Genomic DNA, 7,500 nt, shown 5'->3' with positions numbered 1-7,500 from the left:
TATGTTATTGGACATTTTGTATGTCAAATGTTCATTATTTGTATTAAAATTAAGACGATTGTATTGAACACGATACACGTGTGTATTAGCACCCTACTGTAGTCCCGGCGGGGTTATCAACTGCACCAATACACCGGTAAGCAACCAGGGGAATATCATATGAAAAAAGAACTATCATGCATGTTTGATGTGTTAAAGTGTGTCACTAAATTTCCCTAACTGTCGATGTCGGCTATAATTTCGGTATAAACATGCACAGAAATTAACATATATATAATGTTATTGCCGGTATGTTATTGGACATTTTGTATGTCAAATGTTCATTATTTGTATTAAAATTAAGACGATGCTTATTTTCCAGAAAGCGTTTATTTCAAATTCAAAACAAGCAATAATCATACATAATACCAAAATATAAAACTAACAAAATGACAACACTCTCGCTTAACGCAACGTTCAGAAGCACGCGCACTTAACAAAATTATTGCAACTAATGCAAGCTGTAATTAATATGTGACTACTTGCTATACAACCAGTATCATGCGAAAATTGATCTTATTTAATTGTGGTTCCCTCTTTGAATTTATGTTGTCTGTCGACTTTTAGAATAATGTGTCAGTAAGAAATGTATTGCTTGCTCTACAACCAGCATCATGCGAAAATGGATCTTATTTAATTGTAAATCCCTCTTTGAACTTAAGTTGTCAGTCGACTTTTAGAATAATGTGTCAGTAATAAATGTTTTTCTTCAGTTTCACATGTTTTTTTAAGAAAATTTAGTGAAAGATGCAAATGTGTCTTATTTATTTTTTTCTGTGTCTTCAATGTATCTTATTTATATGTGACTGCGTGCTTATTTTTTTTCAAGAAATGAAAGATGCAAATGTGTCTTATTTTAATTGTATCCATGTCTTAAATGTGGCTTATTTATATAAGATAAAATGATATACTGCCAGTGTCATGCAAAAAAGGATCTAATTTCTTAATATCCACATTCACGCTTTGTTCTTTATTAGCACCGTCTTAATTAGGCTATCTATTTAAAGTACAGATTACTGTGAACTTAATAATTGTGCAACGGTGATGTTGATCCATTATCGTTGTTAATTTAAAATGTAGACAACAAGTTAGCAATTAATGAAATCAGTTATTTTGGAAGTAAATCTAATTTTTTCTGTACAGTAGCCAGGTGGATGTGTATTGAGCGGATAAGATAGGGATCACCACAACAAGTTTCTAATACACAGTATAGACTTCCCCTATTATTATTAATTACCTGATTGGAATAAATAAAGTGTTAAAGATCATTTCATGTGAAAAGCAGGATTTCTGACATAATTTCAATCGTTTTGCTTTTATACACAATTTCATGGAACAATGAATATATTGGCGCGATGGAACACAATTTATAAATCAAGCTGACAGTATAGTATCATTTTTTAATTATGTGTAATTAATTCGCATCTCTCCCTTAACTCGTTCAATGACACGTGAACTTATATCAATTATAAAACATCACGTGCATCATTAAATATTTTTTTTTAATTATGAAAACATATATGTTCTACATGGTTTTGTTTAGTTTTTTTTCTCAACCAGAGAGGACATTATAAAACATTGTTATATATAAAGCGCTTTACTTTTCTACATACATAAAGATATATCGATTTTTTTGTTAAGTGTACGTGCTTGACATATTTATAAAAAGGCAGTGTTTATTTTTTGTAATAAAATCGAAAAAGACATTTAATTTGATGCAATCCACATGTTTAGCGGCCAAGCGCAGTATTCCGCTCTCGGCGGCCGATGGTGTATTGCAATATATACAATGAAAAGCTGGGTTTCTGACATAATTTCAATCGTTTTGTTGACGCGGAAGTGCTTTTTGGTGGCCAAAAATTGCTATTGTTCCCTTTATTTAAACCTAAATCAGTATTTTTTTACACTTGAAGGTTTGTACAGCGGGATTTCGGTACCGGCGCGGGTTATGTGCTTGTTAAGAATTACCGAATCCCCGCTAAGAGGCAACATATTATCCTGATTTATGCTTTGATTAAACATTGATAACTAAATTGCAAAAGTGTATAGCATATTGTAAATAAGGTAGTACGATATCATTTGTTTCATCAGATTTGTTTGGAAAATACTTTCTGAAGACTTATTATTACTATGTCATGTTATATTTACATATACTTTTGTGTAACCCAATGTTTTAAATGTACATTTTACCTTTTTTACATCGTTTACACATTTTTCACATTAATAAAACTATTTAATAATGGAAAAAATATTCTGATAAGAGTGTTTAAATGATTAACACTAATATGATTGTGTACAAATCAACATTAATGCAAAGCCAAAACCCAAACATAATGACATATAGACCCTTTAAGGCGTAATATGGGGGATTGGCGTAAACATGGGTGATTTCGGCTCTGGGCGTACGAATGTAGCAGTACCGAAATCCCCGCTAATTATTTTCCAAAAGAAGTAACCGAATGGAGATAATACATGTCACTGGTTGCTAATGAAAAAAAACACTATAATAATTTTTGTTGACACTGAAGGTTTGTATAGCAGGATTTCGGTACCGGCGGCGCGTTTAAGTTCTAGTGTAGAATTACCGAAATCCCCACTGAGAGGCAACTTAATGCTGTCAAGAGTGCTTAATAATTAAAATTAATATCATTTTTTTGCACCTTAACATTCATGTGAAGTCAAAAACCATTCATACCGATGACCTATTGACCCTTTAAGGCGTAAATATGGGATTTCGGTACTAGGCGGGCGAATGTAGAATTACCGAAATCCCCTTTTCATCATCGCACATTAGTGTAACATAAATTTTAACACAATATATGTAGGGAAACTCATATGATTCGCGTAATGTGAAAATGATTATAATGCTATAATTCGACCACGAAACTTGACGTGACTTAATACCGGACATTATGGAATGGAGCTACGCTTGCCGTATTTGACATAAGACCCATTTTCGCAAATTATCTTATCAATGCTTGTATGAATTTGATTGCTATAATCTAATGCGTATTCGACACGGAATTATTGTCAAGGTTTTTCATTTGTCAATATTTATCATAGCAGGGGACATTGCTGACATCAATATGGATACTGTTTTCATTTTCTGTCGAGAAATGATATGACTTATTATCAAGATTATTTTATAGTACGGTAGCGTTCTCTTCACAAGTGAGATTTATTTGTACTGGTAAATTGCTCTTATACTCACCATTCGGACTCGACGATCGGCTCGAATAAAAATGTTAGTCGCTTAAAAGTACAAATTCATCATATTGAGCACGATTATTATTATTATTATTATTATTATTATTATTATTATTATTATTATTATTATTATATTATTATTATTATTATATAGCTTTTAGAAACTTATACCTTAAAAAAAATCCCATTGGAAAAAAAATCCCATGGGAAAAAAAATCCCATGGGACAAAAAAATCCCATGGGACAAAAAATCCCATGGGATTTTTTTATTATTTTAAACACGATATAACGCGTTGAAATCGCGAGAAATGCTCATCATTTGTTAAAAGGTAGTGTTTCTGAAGGTTACATGAATAAATCTCTAAAAATCAGAAAAAATCCCATGGTATTTTTTTTTCCCATAAAAAAATGGGATTTTTTTTTCTATCAAAGTAAATTGAACGAAAATAAGCACAAATGCTTTAACAATGCTTAAAATCGATAACTAAGCACAAACGAACGTGTTTTATGTTTTTGAAAATCCCATGGGATTTTTTTCTCCCATAAAAAAAGCTGGAGAAAATCCCATGGGAGAAACCAAATTCCCATGGGATAATGAAAAATCCCATGGGATATTACAAAATCCCATGGGAACTCCAACTTTGCAAATAAGTTCATAGTGAAGAAAACGCATTTAACAAGCAAAAATAACCAATTATTAATCACAAGTTAGACTTTTATTCTTATACTTTATCACAAATAAGCAAACCTTCAAGAAAAAGGGTACTTAAGTTTGCGAAATTTCGGTTTCGCAAAGTTTTTCCGGTGGCCGTTAAAATATACAATTGTTCACTGGTGGGTTGGGTAATTAATTTGTATTAGTGTAACAAAGAACCTGTCTTTTCTATGGTAAATGTCAAGCAGGAGTGTGTCTTATAAAATCAGAAAAAACATGTCGTATGTCAACATAATATTTGTCATAACTTATACCAGTAATATACATTCTGCGTTTTCATTTGACTTTTAATTTATTCTATGTAATAAAATGAAATGTATTCTTTTATATTCATCTTAACATTAATTTTCATGGATCAGTATTTCTGTATTTTACACACATTTGGTTTAACCCAAAGGCCAAAATGTCTACTCGTAAAATATATATGTAATTTAAAGAAAAATCGACTGTATAAAAATTGTCAAAGTGACACTTTTTATAAACGCTTTGTTATATCTAAAGACAATATTACTATAAGCATACAAACAATTATAAAGTTTTGAAATTTTGAAAAAAAATGCTGAAAAGATGACTACTGAGAAAATTGCAATTGTTGTTGTGACATCTCAATATGCAAATACAGCCCCGAACGTGACTTCGAATTACAAATAACAATATATGATCGAATTGCTATTAAAATATAGGATTATATGTGCGTTCACAATTTAATGATGATTATAATAAATATTACCTCAATACATTGTACAAAGGAATCTTTTCTTGCATGCAAAAGCATTGCTATTGTATACAAATGTAAAAAAATACATGTTGCCGTCTAAATCTTTTACGGCTACTCCTACCTGATGTCAGATATTATATACTTTTAGTTGAATCGTCCTTATTAAGAAGAACGCATCAAATAAATAATAGTTATAATTCAAGTTATATTAAAACATTTCAATACTATTGTTCAGAACCATTGTCTGGGGTTCTTCAAATGACACCCTTCTTGTGTATTAATTACGTACTCATATTCATTATTAATTCACGTAGTAAGAGGGCAAACATTTTCACGCAATTTACAGCATCATATGGAAACTTAAGAATAAGAAGTAACTTGTGTATACTCATGAGACTTAAGTTTCGATTTTATGGCTTTTCTTTAAATGTGATGTTTCCCCCTATGAAAGTGTTGAAACTTAAACACTTGTATAAATGCGGTTATTTCCTGCTTACAAATACTTTTTTCTTCCATCCATAAATGTTGTGGCTTCTATGAACCTATTTTGTAATGCTTTCTATTGACATTGCTCATATATTATTTGGTTTCTATTAATATATCAAGCATATTAAACAGTTATTTACTTACAATTATTTTTTAAGAAAAGATAAAGATATTGATGTTCTATAACATTCATGACATTTTAATATGTAATAAACGCATTTAATTTGTTTGCATGCTATGTTATGTAATATCCAGACAGTTTAATTTCAAATGATAACCACAATACCGACATCAAACAAAATAAGCGCATGACATGAATACCACGTGAATTGGGCATTACTTTGCAACCATCCTGCACACAACCTCTGGTGATGCATGAATGGACAGCACCCGTATTTTCTTCGTTTGCACCCATTTAGGATTTCTGTCAATTATATTGGATATGTCCATGAAATGTTCGTCACTTGTCTTGATCCAAGGTCAAATAAGCGCCTGCCATTCGTGGCATTTTTGGATTTCTTGGGTTTACTGAAAGTCACAGTCTGGTATTTATTCTTGCATTGAAAGGAGTATCTTTAGACATGTATTGCGTGAACATCGGCTTTTAAAAATGACATACACTTATGTTTATAGAGAAGTTCTAAATATTGGTACACACCTTTTCCCGAAGAATAACTTATCTTGGCTAAACAGATGGCACAATAACATATAAACCATAAATGTAAATCATAAATATTGAACGAGCTTTTATATAAATTATATTGTTAAAAAAAGATTTTTCTAGAAACCATATTATATGCCAGCACATATAGCCTTTTACACTTCGCTGGTAGAAGATCAGCATAACATTAAAGGGTTTTGTGGAAGATACTTTAATGCCAGTTTGATACGTTTTTGGCCTGGATTGATCACGTGAGATCTACAGTATAAAACATGTTACTTATAAATCCGTCCCGTATATCAATACCAAAAGCCGTAAAAATGGTATACGTTCACACCCAATCGTTTACTTAGTCAAACGTTATACATTCTGTCCATTTACGTGCAAGCCAAACAGCAGCTACTACCAAGTTGCATAATTACTTAGACAACAAAAACCTTGTGCATGTCATAAATAAAAAAAATGAATCAGAGCTAGAGTTTTAGTCATATTAAAGAAAACATCTAATTATGGCATTAAGGTTTACGTGACCGACAGTCAGTATGTGACGGAAAGTCTGTGCTCAAAACATATAGAGGTGGAGACCGATGGAAGGCTGAAATTCCAAGCCTCTACTTGTGACCTACTTGCGTGTATAGACGTCTCAGTTCAGTCCCGGATCCATTCTAATCCTCTCTATCGTTGAGGCCCTAAGCTAAAGTTATTAAATAGGAAAAACAACAAAAGTAAATTAGATCATTTGCGGTATTTTTTTAATGTTTAACCGCAAAAGTGCACACCGTTGCTGTGATGTAAACACACATTCTTAAAACTATCTCTCACTATTTTGTAAATATGTTATTTGTTAAGATTGATGATGTTTACATGTTACATGTTTATCTATTGTGTATTTAACCAACTTGTGTACATGTAATGTTATGAAAAAAGGTAAAACAAATGCACGGAAATGACACAGAATACTAGTTTTAAACCGCGAATTGCGACATGCGAGTGGAAAATGGTCATCTTTAGATGTAAGCCGCGGTCTCAAATCGGGACGCGTTGACCAATACGTCGAGCTTCCGTCTCGATTTTTCCGATCGCTATTAAACTCGGTTGTCGATCGAGCATGCATCAAACAATCATCGTAAGTTCACCGTGCGCATAGCATGAAACATTGTTCGCAAAGAACAACGTTCAACGCCTTGTTTAACTCGGAACCTGTCCGACCTCGAGTTTTTAAGTGGACGACGTACGAGTACTTTGCACCTTGATACTGACTTCGGTTCGTCGTAAGTTGATCGAACGGCTTAAATAGAAACCGTACGGTCACATAGAAAGACGCAGGGTAACAACGTTTAGGTATGACTGTGTTAAAGACATTTATTATTATTATTCGTACTAATCTAGCGCAACAAATACCTTAAAGAATCGCACACCTAACTGGGTCTATTTTAAAAAGGGGAAGTCCATAAATCCCCATTAAAGGGTGGTGTTGTACGGGGTTTTTCTACTTAAAAAATCCATTTTAACATTTGGTCTGTAAATTAAGATACGATTCGAAATTCAGGGATTCACTTTGGAGTTGATAGTAAATAATTTGTTTAAGCTGGCGTTACATTTTTAAAAATAAATTAGTATGTCGAAATTATCACAAAAAATGGATTTTTTAAGTAAAAAAAACACACTGTGAAA

Source organism: Dreissena polymorpha, unplaced genomic scaffold (genome assembly GCF_020536995.1).
Source record: "Dreissena polymorpha isolate Duluth1 unplaced genomic scaffold, UMN_Dpol_1.0 chrUn048, whole genome shotgun sequence".
Classification (NCBI taxonomy): domain Eukaryota; kingdom Metazoa; phylum Mollusca; class Bivalvia; order Myida; family Dreissenidae; genus Dreissena; species Dreissena polymorpha.
This window is presented reverse-complemented; position numbering follows the sequence as displayed.